This window comes from Centrocercus urophasianus, unplaced genomic scaffold, assembly GCF_019232065.1.
Source record: "Centrocercus urophasianus isolate 14NV4802_14NV808 unplaced genomic scaffold, USGS_Curo_1.0 seq_11, whole genome shotgun sequence".
In the NCBI taxonomy this organism is placed as follows: Eukaryota; Metazoa; Chordata; class Aves; order Galliformes; family Phasianidae; genus Centrocercus; species Centrocercus urophasianus.
In genome coordinates, this window is record NW_024884253.1 from 68721012 (window position 1) to 68739373 (window position 18362).

The following is an 18362-nucleotide window of genomic DNA, read 5'->3' on the forward strand; positions in this document are numbered from 1 at the left end:
CAAAGACACAAGATTACTCTGGCCAGTTCCAAATGCCAATCAAGCCATCTGCCCACAAACTACAACACAGCATCCAAACACCACACCAGGTCCTAATCATGCAGGACAGGCATCTTCACAGGATCTCAGAACAACCAAGGTTGGCACAGATCTCTGAAGGCCATCTGGTTCAACCCCCTGCCCTGGCAGCAGCACCCGTGGCAGGGTGCCCAGGAGAATGTCAAATCAGCATTTGAAGGTCTCCAAGGCAGAGTCAACTACCTGTCTGGAAATCTGTAGTAGTCAGCCACACGGCAAAGAAGTGTTTTCCCTTGATACTCAAAGGGAATCTTCTGTGTTCCAATTTGCACACGTCACCTCTAGCCCAGGCTACAGGCACTGACAGGAGCTGAGCTCCATCTTCCTGGCACCTTCCCTTCAGGCATTAATTTTCAGGATTTCTTTTTTTTATATATATTCTGAATTGCTCATGGGTAGACTACCTCTTCTTGCAGGGTTCATTCTTCTTTGTTCATGGACACTGCCTTGATTTCAGTAATACCTTGCCCTATGGAAAACACTAGGCTTCCCTACTCAACTTGAGAAGCTGCACTGAACAAAGCACTGCAAAGTCTCTCTCTTGAATCAAGTTTTTCTTCAGTTCAGACCTTCTGAGAGGAACCTCTGCAGCCCAGAATAAATAAATACAAGCAACATTTGCCATGCTAAACCATAAGAACAAAAGAAAGGCTACTTAATTTGCTGAGCTTATTCTGTTGTCATTTACTTGCATATTTCAGATTATATAACCACTTAAGAAGGAAAATGTGAAATCAGGCTGATTACTTAGCAAGTGCTAGGAATTTATAAAGCAATTCAGTCGTCAGCTTAAAAAGGAAGGCTAAATATTTAGTGCACTGAAGTCAGGAATTAAGCCAAATTTAATTTCTATGGAGATTTTGTTGTTTTTTTGTTATGTTACTTCCTCATTTCTAGAGCTTGATTTCTACTTGGTAAAGACTGGCAAAGACTGCTTTTTTGTGTGTTACATGCTTGGTGAAATCTATATAATTTTCTAAAGCAAAGTCACTGGCATGAGAATGAAAGAAGAATTTAATGGGATGCACTGACTGTACTCACTCCACTCTATTTCATTTCCTCAAACAAGAGGCTGCATTGACTGAGAGAGACATTTCTCTGGCTCATGTCCATTGCAGAAAGAAGTCAGAAACAGAGAAAGCTACACAGCATCAGCATTGCTTCCTTTGAATACATTCACAAAACAGTGGCAAGAGAGCTTTGCAACAATGTTTTGTGATGTCTCTGACAGCAACATTGGAATATAAAGTGTCCTTCCTCATCTTTTTTTTCCCCCAAAAAGCAAACCGCTCCTCAGCTGTAACACTACTTAGTGGGAAGGATTTTGAAGATTCATCTCTTTGAAATCAGCTCCTTTTCCTTTAAGCAGCTTCATAACCCCATGAACAGACAGAACAGTTTCTACCTCTTCTTCCAGTTCGTGCCTAGCACAGCAAAGCAGCACAAAGCTCTTTCAGTGTAACTGCTACCAAAAGCATAAGGCAGCCTCTGCAACCAAGAGGAACTACATAAGACTAACCCTGATCACACCGCAGAGTTTTGCAACCTCGCTATTGTTAGAGGCAGAGAGGGGGAGCCTAACCTCCTGGAGGCTCTTGAACTGGATACCTTATGGTTTTTGCTCCTTTGTTTTTCATAGAATTTTAGCCACTGAGCTCACAGAGCATCTCCCTTAACCCAGGGAAGTGTTCTGTGTGTATTGAGTTTACAGGCAGTTCTGTGCACTCCACCACTCTGGGTACACGTGCTACCAGTCTCATCTCTAACTAGAGATGCTAACTTTTTAATGACAACTACCACATGCAAATGATCTAACTACAAACAAACACAAAATGCTTTGTTGAGAAACAGGGAAAGTGTTTTGAATAGCTTAAAAAGAAGAAAAAGTATACATATATACATCTTGGAAATATTACTGTGTATACAGAATAATGAGGTCTCCCAAAAGATATTGCATCTTGTTTACTAAATTTTTTGCTGTTTGATTCAGATGTTAATTTCATGCCACATTACATGAACAACAGATAGAATCTGTTTTATTTAAGCATTCACATCCGTTTCAGAAATCAAAGTTTGAAACATTTTTGGATTAATTTTATAAAGAAATGAATTTAAATTTGCAAGCCACAATGACTCAGAACCTTAATATCTCAGAGCCTTAACCTTAGTGGGAATGGAGAGAGAAAGGCCTGGAGCAGGCAGAGGGTGCACACCGATAACCTTTCTATCAGACAACAGCTAGATTCACCACCAATTTGATTTACACATAGATGGACCCAAAGAGCAGTGACTAATAGCTTCATGATTTTTTTTATTTTTTTTTTTTATTTTTTAATTCTTGACATATTCTAATATTCTATTGATCAGATTAGGTCAAATTTTTTCCCCCTTTTCCATTTCAAAATTAACAGTATTCTTGGTACACACACAGTACCAAGCTACACACAAAAGAAAGAATAATTCAGTTTAAAAACCTACAGGCTTTTTGTTGCCATTGTTTTGTTTTTAAAGGGTGAGGTTTGAAAAGTGTGTCATTTACCCTCTATCTGTCTGTGAAAATACACAGTATCCTGTTCTGTTTTTTCACTGCAAGAATAACCTTCTAGATGCCAAAACCACAAAGGAAGGCATCCCACCATAGCAGGCCAAGCACTTAAGTTTTTGGAAAGAAAGATCAAAACAGGGAAGCCAAATAAATAAAAATAAATCAGCAGGTAAGACATAGCTGCACACTATGGCTGCTGTAACAGGATGGCTTTGTAGGATTAGCAGCCTACTATAAAATCCTTCTGTGTAACAGAGTGAAGCACAACATGATAGCAGATAAACTCCAATAGAGTGAATTTAAGTATATGTATCCATGTAGACAGAATAAACCAAACATCTGCCCATTTTTTTTTCCCCTACACTTTGTTGATACTGCTGTCATCTGGACACATTACCCACACATCCCCTGAAACTACATATTGCAATTTCCATCAACTGAAATTACACCTGCTGAAGAGGGCAGAACGGGCCAACAAGCTGTTCATGAACTCAGCAGATGTTCTGGTAAACTGGGTCAAACTGATCTTTTAGTAAAAATCTAGGTTCAACCAACAGGAAAAAAAAAAAAAAAAGAAAAAGAAAAAGAAAAAAACCTCAGTGCTTTTCACAGTTGCCTGTTACATTGCTCCCTGTAGGCATATGCTTCAAAGCTTCAGCTGGGACCAGCATGAGGTGATAGCATCTAAGCATGAGGTGAAGTATCTAATGAATAATAATTCCCTAACATTAAAAAAAAATTGTGACAGAAAGGTATCTGGAAACAGTAAGGGCAGAGCTGACAATCGGCAATGGCTGAGCTCCCATAGGAAAGGAGGCCAGCTTAGTGCCCGAAAGGATACAATACACACAACAGCAGTTTCACTCTCTTCACAATATACAGATGTCTATTCTCAAAGCTGCCTTCCAAGATGCACTCGTTTTACTAAAAAAAATAAAAATAATGGTATTCCATTTTAAATCTACTCTGACATTCACAAAAGCAATGGAAAATGCAAAGTCTATTGTCTCAAATCTGCAATTCATTTCTCCTCACTAAACGACTAGTTTTCATTTTTTAAGTGTTGGATGAACATTAAAAATAAACTTTTAAAAGAAGAGAAACCTGCATAAGCAGGTTGTGCGAGAGCTTGAGAAATGTGCCTTTGTCCAAATAAAAGTGCCACTGATTTTATAAACAGCATTTCTGCTCTCCCCCTCCCCGCCCCCCCCAACAGCCAATATTAATTAAAACTTAGATTCAATTTGTTTCCTGTCATATAAACTTAAAAATAGGGACAAGAGGCCCAGGCAGGACAAAAGGTTTAACAGTAAAGCTGTTCAGAGTTGGCCCAAACAGCCAGCATCTATCCAAAGGCCGCATCCAAACAGGCAATTTGTTCGGCTGCCTTATCTTGCATGCATGCCACAGCCATCCCTGCTGCACTACTTATCAATGAAAGGAGGCTATTTCCAGAAAGTGGTGTTTGGACACCTTGCTTCTACATTTATCCAAGCTCATTTCCATTTGGAGGTGGTATAATGCTGATACTAAAGAATTAAAAGTAAGAATAGAAAACAGTAACAATCATTGCTGCTAGACTCTCCTAAGCTGATGTCACATCCCAAGTTTCTGAACATACCACAGGAAAAAAAAAAAAAAAAGGAGTAAAGGCATAATAATATAGCATAAATAATGCTACAGCACATTTTGAGTATTCAAAAGACTGGATTTATTTCTAGCAACCCAGTAATTAATTGCTGGATTAAATATTAGAAGTATTTTTTTTTTTCCTAAAAATCATAATTTCTCAAAAACAGTTTGCAAATTCAGAAATAGGCCCTTTGAAAGAAACACTTTGTGTGTATTTACAGACAAAATTAAGCTACTCTCACCTAGGTAAAAGCAGGTACCATTCATCTGTGCAGTTCTGCTTGGTAGCAAATAAGTCCTCACTTATATCTATGAGTGAATTTATTGCAGCCACACATCCGATGTCTAAGAATGGAAAGTAAAAAATAACTCAAAATTTATTTAAAAACAAGAAACAAAACTGCTCTTACATGAGCTCACGCAATGCCTGTTGAAATAAGTCAGAGAAGTCTCTGAGAGCTTAGTAAACTTCACTTGTAACCAGGTAAGATGTCAGAGTGAACAGGAATAAAAGTCTAACACGGGAAAGGAAGTCATATATCACTGCCCAAATCCTTGACACAGTTGGTTACTCTTCATGCAACGTGCTTTATTCTTGGGGGCTGGGAGGGAACAAAATCACGTCAGTGATATCAAAGAAAGCTCTAAGCCTGTGAAAGTTGTACAAGCCAGAGAAGATGACTTTCACAGTCTGGAGATGCACTGCAAGTAAAGTCATTGTGCAGTCTGCCAGAAAAGATGCCCTTCCTCAGTCTGAAACTTCCTCAGTTGTCCCATCAACACACTTCAAACAGGACAGCACTTAACACGATCCCAATACAATTTTGGTAGCTGCTCTAAACATAGATTGGTGCCAGTGAGGTATATTGGACACGTCTCACCTGCAGTCCTCTGATATGATCAAAGTGACTGCTACCTTCTCAGTGTTGTGGCTTTAGAACTATGAATATACTCAACTTCTCAGAAACAAAGGTAGAAGTGAATAAGCACATACCTACAGTACCCTCTTCAGTATGCCCTCCTGGTATCTTTAATGTACTTTTACTGACTCAAACCCTCCTGAGCATCCAGACAGCGCCTGGAGTAGTCTTGAGTTGCACCAAAGCTCAGCACTACTGCACTCTGCAACTGAGCAGGCTTGCAAGGATCCCACTTTGGTGGGGAACACCAATTAAAAACAGGTGGCTGTTTAATAACTTACTTGTCAGTGGACAGTAAGAATAGCTTAAGAGTAAAAAGCATGTGGAATTTTGTTAGTAATTCAAACAGTAAGTATTTTATCCTGTGAAACTACCCCTCATTTGGTAGTACATGTGCCTGCTGAAGTTGTTTCCTCCTTCCTCTCGTTCTCCCTTCCTGAAGTCACGACTTATCTTTAGGTCTCCAGCCCAGAGCTGCAGCTACAAAGCAAATTCATTTCCAGCCTAGCCAGCCACCTGGAAGAAAGCATTTGGCTCCTCAGAACAAAGGAATGCACGTCTGACTTAGAGCAAGCCCTAAGTGAACCAGAGCTTTGTGACAATGCATGCCATTTCTCCTGCAATATTTGGAACAACTGATTTAGAATACACTGCAGGGGTTCATAATGTTAATTCAATTCCAAAGCAATTTTAAATTACTGTTGAGCGCTGAAAATAGCATATTGTCAAAGTAAAAAGTCCTGTGAACATCAAACATTAGAAACTGTGAAAATGTCATTCTTCAAAGGCAATTTGTGGGACAAACACAGTTCTAGATGCACGTTTGAGATAAAATTCTTGTTTAAATGAAGAGATAATTTTGATATTGTTTATATTTATGTAGTTCTGCACTGTATGTAAATGTGTACATGCCTTCAAATAACTGCAGAGGCCTGCCTAAGAGGCAGTGGCACTTGAAAATCCCCCTTACAGTTTCACTTAAAGCTTTTGGTGTTTGAATGTTTTTTAGAGAAAGAAAAAAATGACCCAGGGTACTCAGGCCAATAGCAAAATTATGGCTGAAAAGCCAACACAGTAGTTATTTCACCTAGGAAACAAAATCAGAGAATTGGTCTTAAAGAAAAAAGAAAACACAACAGAACATGGCTTGTCAGTCCACCAGTGTATGTGGCTACCTGTGGTAATGGGATACTGGAGGTGGATTCTGATCTTCCCTACAAATGGATACAAGAACCACCCAGAGCTGAAGCTCTGTGACAAAAAATAAATGAAAAATCTATACACTCCATTATGTTATTGATGAAGATAACTCTCCACTTCTGGAACTACAGTTCTGCTATATTTCATGTTTTGATTGTAAGAGCACAGTGTCTCTTACAGAAGTTCCATTATTGCTGATGAAAATTACAGGCATTACTGCACTACAGCACTCAGCCTTAAAGTGAGCTAAGGCAAAAGAAGGAAATCTGGTTAACGGGCATTAATAAAACACCCATGCAGTACAAAACTCGTGTGTGTAGAAGTATAACAAAAGGAAACTACTCTATTATCTATGTTTGCTCAATTAATATATGGAAGAAGAAATATTATTTTAACCCTAGTACGACGTGTCTTTTATTGTGAATGACTTTCTAGGAATCTGGGCTTTGTAAGAATTAAACCAAATATATGTCAGTCATTATAAACGTTGAGCACGTGCCTTTCCACTGGGACATCTCACCTCATGACTGCTTAGAAGGGAACAAGCTTGAACAGGATGCTGTAGAGATGGCTCAAGTGTTTTAGTGCTTATTTAGGAAAGTCCCAGGCTTTCACAGTTTGTATACAAGACACATTTTTTCTCCCTTGTTCTAATCACATCATTCTGGGTGAACGACTTCAAACAATTTATGCAGACAAAGCTGGTGATGTTTTCTCCTCCACGAGCTATGCCAAAATGCAATTTCATTTACTGTGTCTGCAGCGACTGAAAGCAGTTGCGTGGCCTCCATTCAGCAAATGCCCAAGAAAATCTATGACTTCTGAAGCTCAGCTAAGCCTCTTCCACAACAAGACACATACCATAAAGCCACCCAACACCAACACCCAAGCTGCCTTCCCTAGGTCAGTTAAGTTTCACTCATTTCAGTAAATCTCAGTACCTCATTTTAAACAATTTGAGAACTTGTTCTGGCCTTCATTGCACATCCTTGGTTTGGTCGGACAAAAAAAAAAAAAAATACTGGAGACAAATTACCAAAAATATATTCTTTGACTCCGCAGCCACAAGCTGCACTAATGGCACTGAATTTCATATGAGAACTGAAGGCTCCCTCCCAGGCTAATGGCAGGGTCTAAAACTGGCAGCAGACGTTTTGAAGGACCCAGGGAATAAGTCTGAACATCAGTTAGGTAGGAAATTATTTAAAGAGAGTCATACCCTAGGAGTATTTGGCTGTGCACAAATCATGGCTTTCAATGTCAGGGAAAGACAGATAATGAAAAATAACTACATCGCTGGGCAGAGCGAGCTGGAGAAAAGCAGCACAGCCCAAGCAGCAGCTCACAGAAAACTCACACTGAGCCGTTTGTCTGCTTGGTTTTCAAACTGAAGTTTGGCTATTGAATTTTTAGCACATCCAAAGCCAGTTGAAAGAATCAGCTGTGCAGACAAGGGACATCTGTTCTGAAACTAGACCAGTGCTGATGCGTAACACTGCATCCCTGAAGGAAAGAAAAAATTCCTCTTCCAGTAGACCTTATTTTAAATTATTTCTCTTCTGAACAATTTACTTCTTGCATGAGAAGAATTTCAGGTTTTCTAAGTTACAGGACCCTTGCCTAGCATCCAGCACATGACAAAAAACAGTTTCAACAGCCCAAAAGAAACACATTAGCAGGTTCAAGCTAGACTGGGCTCTGTGATAAAATACTGACCCATCTGAAGATGAGCTATTAAAATAACAGTAAATAAAAAGTAAAACCAGTACATAATACCATCTATTTAATTTATGTTATTGTCTACAGTTCAGTCAAATGCATCACACTGATATTATTGGTGATGGGTGAGTGTTAGTATCTAGACAGGAGAATTTATGTTAGATTTTGGCACGTCCCTTTGGCACGTTGATAAGCTCTGGCACCTAAGGAAGCCTGAAGAAGTTGTATACATTGAAAAGCAAACTTGGTACTAGAACAGTCAACTCAAGTAAGAAATCAAAATGGAACTGCCTATTACTATTGAAAAGTTACCAGTAAACTCAATCGAAAACAAAGGAGTAAAGGGATCAAGTGGCAAAGGCTAACTCAACCATGTGTGACCTGAGAACTCCCACAAGGAAACAAACACAACAAGACACAGTAGCCTCACAAATGAAAAATGAGCACCTACTACGGCTGCCATAGGGATGCTGTCATTTCCTATGGAGCTCGCTGTGCTGTGCTGCAGCAGCCTACCTCTCTCACCATGCTGCACAGCACGTATGTAGCCAGCAGCATCCCTCAGCAACTGTTTGTGCAAATCTAACAAGGAACTGGTAAGTATGTATTTAAGCTGAAATAACAAGCCAGAATAAGAGTCTCTATGTACTAGAAAGCAAAGGCACCTACCCTCAGTTTCCAAACGAAACCATTCGCTACCACTCCAGGCACAAAAATTATTAGACTACACTTGTGCAACCCAAAGAGAATGGTTAAAAGCAGTACAAACCTGTATTATTCTAACAAAACATCTTAATGCACTGTACATACATACTTACTGGTAATATTATTCAGGCAATGCAAGTTTCCTTTCAAAGAAAAAAAATATATAATTTTCATCACTATCAGGAAGACTAAGGCCACCACAAGAAAAAACAACAGTGACATCTTCTCAAGTGTTGGTTGACCACCAAATGACTCAGTGCTATAACTCACCAGTTAAAACAATATCTATTTCAATGCCGATAGCTTCAGCAGAAACTGCCCATGAGTGGATTATTCCAGGCCCAAAAATACCCTATAGCCTTTCACAGAATCATAGAACCACAAGGTTGGAAAGGACCTACAAGATCATCTAGTCCAACCGTCCTCCCATCTCCATTACTACCACAGCAACTAAGCCATATTTGTAGCTCCTCATCCAGACGCCTCTTGAACACTGCCAGGGACAGCAACTCCACCACCTCCCTGGGCAGCCATTCCAGTGCCTGACCACTCTCTGAGAGAAAAAGTTCTTCCTTATGTCCAACCTAAACTTCCTCTGGTACAACTTGTGGCCATAACACAGCAGGGAGAAGAGTTCCAACCCCCAACTCCTCTGACAACTTTTAAAGCTGTGGAAGTTATTCAAGCTTTAAAATATTTCAACCTACTGAGAATAAAACGGCATTTGTCTAAACACAAATTATAGTCAATGCTGATAACACAAATATTACACAATGCTGATAATTCTCAGCTAACATTCTAAATTTATAGGTATTTTTCCTACACGCTTCCGAGTTTTGACTTGCCGCATTCCACTGCTGTAAAGTCAAGGACGTCTGAGAAGCAACCCATCCCCACGCTGTAATTAGAAGGGGTGAGACGCAGGGCATGCAAGGAGAGGCTTATCTCAGCTGACATCTAGGTGGGTTTCTAATTGCTCTTTCTTCCAGATCCTCAAAAATCTTCACAATCTTGTTGCAGTCAAGATAGACTGAGATAGATTCACAGTTGTGCCTCTACAGAGGGCGTATGTCTGGGAAGACAAGGTGCCTGCCTTAAGCACCAGATTAACTTTTCCTCAAAGGCCAATTAACGGAATCACCATTCTGAGAGATTCATGCCAGAGATCAAGACCTCTGACAGAAGCTACTTGCATCAGCATGATAGCCTCTGCTAGCAGCTTTCTGAAAGGACTGTTTTGGATCTCAGAACTAAATATTTAAAATTTCCAAGCTGGCCCCAGTTATTGCCTACAACATTGATCATTGCTAAAAAATGGCAAAAAGCAAGAAAACTCCCACAAAACAATAACCAACTTTATATGGAAGATTTATACATACAGCTTGCACGTATTTATACACACACACACACAAATGAAGCACATCAGTATTACCTACAGATCCACTTAAAACAAAGAAAAAGTTGCTGCTGTAAGTAAGTATCATGGTACAAGAAAGCACGTGAAGACTTTCTAATTTAGTAGATTAGGATGAATTTTTCCCACTGGCAGATGGCAGATTTTACCCCACCTCTGTTAGTTACCTTAGAGTTCAGCAACTAGATGACTAGAGCAGCAACTGGAACACTGAACACACTGGGTTTTTTGGCAGAAGAAAAAATGATACCTTCTGCTTATGATTATTTTAATGAAAGAATGCCTAAGCTTCTGATACATCATTAGTTTCTACATAAACAACTTCTACCTGTATAATAAAATCACTGAAGTAATTCCAACTTTGCCCCAAAACTTCCAAAAAAAATTCAAGATGTACAAGTATGGTTGCATTAGCTTAGTTACTCAGAAATCAGTGGAGTAATACCAAAGATAAATTTGGCCCATTATCTACCTGCACAGCACAAATGAATAATGTAAATGTGTATGCAAAGAACCATGAAGTATCTCAGCTTAGCAGTGCATTTAAAATGTATCACTAACTTTCAGCTTCTTGAAATATTTATCAGCTGCACTAGGCTCTACAGAGCACACACTCTATTAGGGACTTCACCGAATTTGGGTTTGTACACTTGACATAGGGAACATTAGAAAAGGAGACTGAAATCAAGTCCTGAAACAATTCCAGGTACTACTCTGCCAAGTCCCTCAGTAACTGGCTCTGGCTCACGTCGGCATCCTCCCTACAGTGCTGCCTCAACTGGCATCTTCACACCTTCCACTTCAGAGGAAGATGGGAAGTCTCTCATGATTAACTTCCCAAATCGGTAATAATAAATTGTATGCAACTAAAAAGCTACTGAAATATTCCACAGTAACAAGAACACTTTGAGACACTGCAGCCAACTCAAAAGGATCACATAAAAAGTTCAGTAGTCATATTAAAAAAAGCAACCCAATGGCACAAACTAGTCAACAAGATCAGTTGGGTTAACTAGGAACCAGCTTGGATCAGTGATTAAAATAGTTCTATTGCTCTATTAAGGGTCCGAACATTAAAGGAGAATTAGTCATGCTGAACACTCTGGAATGCACTGAAAAAGACAGAGGGGAGGATGGGGAAAGAATAAGTGCAAACCAGTCCTTATCAAAAGACTGAACAATAAAAGTAGTCTGATATAAAAAAAATAATAGTTCGCAAATTTAATAACATCTATCCATTATGGTGGAATCAAAACAGAAATCCCCCAGAGCCATATGTTTGATTCAGCACGGACTTCTGAAGGGAACTGCTTATTTGTGTAATCTGACAAGTGCACTCCCCTAATAAATAGAATTAAACCCCGATAACACATTCCTGCAGTATACCAAGTCAGTAGTAATACTGAAAATCAGCCTACTCTGCACACTCCATTTGCAGTAGGTAAAAGACAACGGGGTTTTTATTTGTTTCTGTCTCCTAAAAATTTCAGATATTTCATTGAATTCAGCCAAACGATGCACTGTTCTCTTACATACAGATCTAACTGTAAAGGCTGTTAGGACTTTGTCAGATAACTAAGTTCCACACAGAATTCACTTGCTTAATTCCTGGAGCAGTCAGGTACATTTCCCTGGGACTTCAGCAGCACCAGACGAAGACGCACATTATTTTCACTAATCTTCTATAATGAATTTCAAATTAGCTGACCCACCTACACTTAAATCTACCTGAAAAGCTTAGTGAAGACTCCGAGGTTACACAGGAAATGCAAATCCCTCTCTCCCTTTTTCGGTATTACAATCTGAGAAAGAAGACATCAATCACCACAGCTGACTACAGGCATTCATTGGGAAGATTTTCTAGGGTAGGAGCGCACGGCAACAGGTCTTCACGCTCCAAGTCTGCTACAATGCAGGGACATTTGGGGACAAGAAAGAGATTATTTTACCTCAGTGGAATTTGTGATTTTTAAAGATTTTCTCCAACCTTTGCTGTAGATGAGCTGAAACAAGGAAGATTCCTAGGCACAACGACCCCGGGTAAGAACATGAATGAAGCTTTGTGGAGGAACATTCACTTTCTTCCTTCAGAAGGACTTCAACAAAACTATTCCTGAGATTTCGTTTTGTTTCTTTTTGGTGGGAAGGGATTGCAGGTTTGGTTTTGGGGGGTGGGGGAGAAGGAGCGATTGATGTTCTTTTCCAACCAAGAACTGTTTAAAACAATCAATCAACAAAGAAGCCAGCAAACCCTAACACACGAAGAGGACCAAGCGGCCAGTAGCCACAGGTCACGCAGCATCTCCCCATCCCGAAGCCCAGCACCCCCTCAGCACTCACTCCGAGCGCCCGAGGTCCCGCGGCAGCCGCCCACCACAGCCCTTCCGAGAGCCGCCCTCCCCGCACAGCTTTACCTGAGGGCAGTCCGCGCCGAGTCCGCCCTACGGCACGCCGCTTCCTCTCGCGGCCGCCGGCGGGGCGAAACTTAAAGAGGAGGCGGAAACCCTCCGGGGCGCGCTGTCGGCCATGCCGGGGGCTGAGAAAGGCGAAAGCCGGCGGCGAGCGCGTCCCGCCTCCGCCTGCCCCCGCCCGCAGCCGCTCCGCGTGCCGGGCCCAGCCACCGGCGCAGCCAGGCACAAAGGTCGCCATGGTAACGGAGCGCGTGCCCCCGCCGCGCCGCGGAGGCAACGCTCCATCAGCCCGCGCTCCGCCCACCGTCCCCGCGCGCCCCGCCTGCTGCCAGAAACACCGCCCAGCGGCGTTTCCCGCTCTTCTTCCCTACGGTTGTGCCGCAGGCGCGCGGGTGGTTGCTTGCTGCTAACGTGGAGCTCGAAGAACTGGACTATAGGCTTGCACTTCAGCCTGCTCTTACAATTATTGCATATTCCGTTCAGACTGTAAGGAAAGAGCCCTTTTGTGCTGGCAGGGATCCATTCCCTTCTCTGAAACACAGCGGCCAGGCACCTGCTGTCCTCTGCCAGCCAGCCGTTGGGAGCCATAAGATTTCAGTGCACATTTCAGCAGCCTTCTCTCTAAATGTCACAGTCAGGCTGGGCTCATTTCTGTTCGATGTTAGTAGACACGGGATGTGCATGTTGAAAGGAAACGGTCTGAAGGGAAAAAAAAAAAAAAAAAAAAAAGCAACACGCTGACCCAGGTTGTACCAGTTCCTCCAAAAAGTGAACAGCAAGAGCCTACACAGGCTCAGAGGGCAGGCAGGCATTGCATCACAGAACAGTCAGAAGACAAGTCAAAGCCCAGCCAGCCCCAACCCCGTGCTGTGGGCAGGGCTGCCACCCAGCAGTTCAGCTGCCCACGTTCCCATCCGACCTGGCTTTGAGCGCCTCCAGGCGTTGAAGCATCAACAAACTTGCAGATGTACCAAGAGGAAAGGATGCAGTTAGCTTTCCTCCCGAAAACTCCTAGAAGGAGAAATCCCAACAATTAACTGTATTTCTAAACTTCAAGGAAGTAAAATGTTGCCGGGGGCAATGGATGAAAAATGCCTTGTAAAGCCCTTTCAGCTCCCGAATCGCAGACACACTCGCTCCCTTGTAATGCTGCCAAGCTGTGTCACTTAAGGAGAACAATGGAACAATTTACTGTTGTTCTCCTTTGCTGCCTGGAATGTGCAAAGAAGATTGTTTATGATAAATTAAAGGTCACAAATAAATGGCAATTTAATAGAAGAAAATCTACTCCACATGAAATAATGTCTCCAAGGGGTGATTAATTATGCAGGAGCCTGAGCACGTCCTGTTTCATTGAAACACTGTGGATGGCCGTCCTGCTTCATTTCAATGAAGCTAATATGCATCACCGTCTCAGAAATGCTCTGCTGAAAAAATAGTAAAACAGACACTGGATAGTCATTGCATCTATTGCAGCAGTGCACAAATAATGCAATGTAGCAGTATATTTAATGGAGGAATTCATCCTAACTATTAAATACAAAGAGGTTTCACTCTAATCAAAATTAATCAAACTAATCAAAATGGACTACCGTCGAATCATGAGAGAGTTGTTAAATAATCTTTATGTAAAGAGATTCTATGTCATATAAAACTGCTGGAAATGCAAGAAAACTTTTCATTTCAAACCTACATACCCTTCATGTTGTTAAAATATATGCATTTATGTATCACAACATTTCCTATACGCTTAAAATTGATATCCGTAAGTGTTCTGTTGGTGCTCTATTTGTATTCTGAATATGTGCAAACTTTGAAAGTTTGGGCAGGGAAAACTAGCAGGAAATTGTATTTAAGGCTTTCTAATAATGCTTACTGGCCTCAAGTTGGGATATTGAGAGCGGAGTTCAGATGTATGTGCAGGATTTTTGTAGCACTTACGCAGCATATGAAATGGTTATCTCTGAGTTGTTATACTAACATTCACCTCATTTTAAATCCATGCAAATGCACATGGCCTGTCCTTTTCACACTGATTCTTCAGGAATCATTTCAAACATCTCCAAACACCTGGAGTATAGCACCTAGCTACATTGTTCATAATCTGAATTAAAAACATCAATATTAATATCTTTGTTTTTTATCAGACTATCAAAACCTGAAAATATTTCAAGGGAGCAATAACAATGCCAGAGGCAAAGGTTAGGTTAGCTTGTGCTCACCTTAATGTGTGTAGTAAGCCAAGAGGATACACACATGGAATAAACTGCTGTGCAAAGCAGACAGATTTCCACACTTACAGTCACATAAATATTTACTGAGTTAGTCTTTTACTGGTGTCCATAATGTTTTGTTTGTTTGTTTGTTTGTTTTTTGTCTATTAAATCCTTTCTAGCACAAATTTAGATGTTCTTCTGCTTGATGATTTACGTACGCTCAGGCAGCAATGAGTCAGGCATTGAGACCCTGGAGCATGTCCAGAGAAGGACAACGAAACTGATGAGGGGTCTGGAGCACAAGTCTTATGAGGAGCGGCTGAGGGAGCTGGGATTGTTCAGCTTGAAGAAGAGGATGCTCAGGGGAGACCTCATTGCACTTTACAACTTCCTGAAGGGAGGTTGTGATGAGGAGGGATTTTGGCCTCTTCTAGGCAACGAACAGGACCTAAGGAAATGGCCACAAGTTGCACCAGAGGAGGTGTAGGTTAGACATAAGGAAGATCTTTTTCTCTTACAGAGTGGAAGGCACTGGAATGGCTGCCCAGGGAGGTGGTGGAGGTGCTGTCCCTGGTAGTGTTCAAGAGGCGTCTGGATGAGGAGCTACAAATATGGCTTAGTGGCCGTGGTAGCAATGGAAATGGTTGGACTAGATGATCTTGTAGGTTGTTTCCAACCTTGTGATTCTATGATTCTATGGTTCTATGTGTCCTGAATCCTTCCTCTTTGTCTACTACCATTTTCTACTTTGTGATAATAAAGTTACCATGAGATAACGCTGCAATTACTGCAAAACCTCAAATGTCTTCTTAGGTTCAGGCAATTTTCTTCTTGTGGTTTTTTTTTACATTTCTGTTTTGATTTGGGGTGACCAGAAACAAGTGAGGATTTCCTGTCACAAAGTGATCACTCTGCAGACCCCTACTATATGTCTTGCATTGCATACTCAGCTCAAACAGCGTACATGGGAAAATTTTTTCTTCTATACCAAAGAAGAAAGCATTTTGCAGGGTCTGAATAGACAGTAATATACAGCATTTATGTCCACCAACTTCCACTCTTTATGTACTGCAACATTAATGAACAGCAGAATTCTAAAAAGATTCTACAGACCAAGCAGTCTTTAAAACTTAATCTGTTTCACTTTCTGTGAGAGCAATCACTTCAGTTATTTTAGGGGAAAAAAAAAAAAAAAAAAAAAAAAAAAAAGACAAGGCACTCAAATACTTTCTGGCAAACTTTGTTAGAAGAGCTAAGTAGAAATTCTCTATCCTCTTATATCAATTTAGAAGGATTTCTCAAAGTTCCTCCACACCGAACAATCACTTTACAGAATAGGAGCCACTTTGGAGTCAGCCAATGGAAAACAAAACAATTTCTGAAGGGTTGGGCACATCCATGGCTTTCTAGAAACAAAAAATAAAAGTCACTATGATTCCAGTAGTAAGAGACTGAAGACGAGTTATTATGGAGAGCTCAGACTTACGGAAGTACTGTTCCCAAACCCTCAATTGATGATTTCTGCAATTTTTTTAAAATGTCTTCAATTTTAAATGTTCACAGATTTCTCTTTATGCAGTTTCACTTGTATTGCATGCTTACTGTTTTGAAAGCGTGCATATCCTTCACAGCAATCAAATCTGTATGATCTTTGGGGTGATAGTATAACATAAATATCAGAGAAACGGGAGAAATCATCATTCTCACCACCACCATCCCCAAATATTCTACTTATACAGTTAATTAACATTTATGGAATTGTGATGTGCCCCTATAAGCACAAATGGAACTAGTTTGTAGTTTGCAATCTGTTACCAGTATTTCCTGTTGAAATGCCTTCAGAAGAAAAATGGTGGGCATCAAGTATGCTGCTGGTTAAGTCAGCTAGAACGATGCCCGTTCTCTGCATCAGAAAAGCTGACCAGATGCTCAGCAACACTGAACACAATGCACTGGAATAAGATGACTACCAGCTCCCTTCACTTCCACATCAAAAAGTTGCTAAAAAAGGTTTCCTTATCAACGAAAATCTAATTGTCCATGCTGATTCAGACTTCAAGGTCTGATTTCACACCTTTCTGATGCATACTGCTAGCTCAAAATGTTAGGAAAATGGAAAAAGAAGCATCACTTCATAGGCAACAAAAGACTTCTTTCCCCTGACTAGCAATACTATGCTGAAGAAGTTACAAAGATGGGGTGCAGGAGTAACATATGAGGAATGATCTTAAACATCAGCAGTGGAAACTCCCATTGTCAAAGTGTTCCAGGACACCAGCATTTTTCACAACAGTATGCAGTGGAAAGAACGCCACTGCTTCTGTCACAAGTGCATTCAAAAGACATCTCCCTTCGACAAACTACTTGTCACAGTAACAACAGGGAACTATGGAAGAACAAATTAATGAGAAAGTCTTAATTAATGAGAGATCTTAGAAGGTCGGGTGAGGTCTGATATTTAATCCTTAAATGCAGGAGTTTAGTTGAAGCTTATTCTTCAAGTAAAGGCACTCTCAAAATTACTTTATTTAATATTTAAAGTAAGTCCTAGGGGGAAAAAAAAAGATACATTGGAAAAAAAAATCAATATTAGAACAAATAAATGGAATGTGAAGAAGTATTATTACAGTTGCGTACTGCATTGCTGGGTGAGGTAATCAGTGACAGAAATAACTTACCAGTACAACACAAAAGCACAAAGCAGTATCTGTAGCCAAATTCTACTTGCTAAATCTTGTACGATGTACACAAATGTCAGGTATAGTTCAACACCTGTGATGCTGAAGCTCCGTAATAGTCAAACATTGTGATGGGCTTTCTATGGAATTAAAATGAGTTCAAGATCCAAAGGGGCACTTTGAGTCTGCAGAACAAGCATGCTGTAGCTTCACGTGTCATAACAGTCCTACACAGTGTCACTTCTTTAGTCTCGCAGTCACTCCGAACAACAAGAAGGCTTTCTAAGTCTTACTTCGTGTCACAAGGCAAAGAAGAAATATATCCTTTTATCTGGGAATTCATCTCTGCCCAAGAATAAAGACTTGCTGCTCACAACAGGTTATTTTCCTCTTCTTTCTGAATATAAAATTATTTGACTTGCCTGGTAGCGTCAGTAGCATCAGCCTATTTTTTTTCCAAAAAGATGTTGAATATGAATGTAAGCTTTTTGCCACATAGCACACTGCAACGTAAGAGACGAGGAAAAACGTGATTTTTTTTGTATGGAGGAGAAATATTTTGATTTTCAAGTAAACCTACAATATATACATGACAGGTTGTGAGCTACTATTCAAAAATATAGTGGAAATCCATGGTGGGAGTGGACAGTATTGACAAATGTTTTTAATTAGAAAATTCTTTATCCATTTTTGAATTCAACAAATCAATTAGAAGTGAAGATGTAGTGATAGCTGTACATGGAAGCAGCAGAAGTTCAGTAGGTAGAAGCCAAGGAATCAATCTGACCTTTACTCAGACACTTAAGCAATTGCAGAAACTATATATTAAGCAAATTGACATAAA

The 18362-nt window shown here is 40.5% G+C and overlaps 1 protein-coding gene across 3 annotated transcripts in view; it reads right to left on the bottom strand.

The window, feature by feature from the left end:
- The window catches only part of CTNND2 (catenin delta 2), a 507709-nt gene that overhangs the window by 394129 nt on the left and 95218 nt on the right, over positions 1–18362 (bottom strand). The window contains exon 1 of one of the 3 annotated variants that reach the window (XM_042838967.1): positions 12628–12683. The exons of the other annotated variants lie outside the window; for them this stretch is intronic. The gene's annotated coding sequence lies outside the window, so the exon portion shown is untranslated. Of the gene's footprint in view, positions 1–12627; positions 12684–18362 lie in introns of those variants that run through there. 3 annotated transcript variants of the gene reach the window in all.